Here is a 396-nt window from a genome sequence, read left to right as displayed (position 1 = left end):
CCTAACATCTTAAGGATGAGAAGGTAAACATTCAAGAAGTAGAATACACCCCAGGATGACTAGACCCCAAAAGAACATCACCAAGACATATTATAATCAAGCCCTCCAAAATCAAAGAAAAGGAGAGAATCCTAATAGCAGACAGGGGAAAGAAAAGTGTTACTTACAAAGGCAAATAAATCAGATTAAGGTGTGGCCTTTCAGCAGAAGCCATTCAAGAGGCAATGGGGAGACATATATAAAACCCTAAAAGGCAAAAAAAACCCCCAAAAAACTGCCCACCAAGAATTGTCTACCCAGTAAACTGTCAATCAAATACAATGATGCAATCAAAACATTCCAGAATCAACAGAAGCTAAGAGACTTTGTCAAAGCCAATCCAGTGTTTCAAAACAT

Source organism: Chrysochloris asiatica, unplaced genomic scaffold (genome assembly GCF_000296735.1).
Source record: "Chrysochloris asiatica unplaced genomic scaffold, ChrAsi1.0 scaffold00213, whole genome shotgun sequence".
NCBI lineage: Eukaryota > Metazoa > Chordata > Mammalia > Afrosoricida > Chrysochloridae > Chrysochloris > Chrysochloris asiatica.
Note: the sequence above shows the minus strand (reverse complement) of the source record.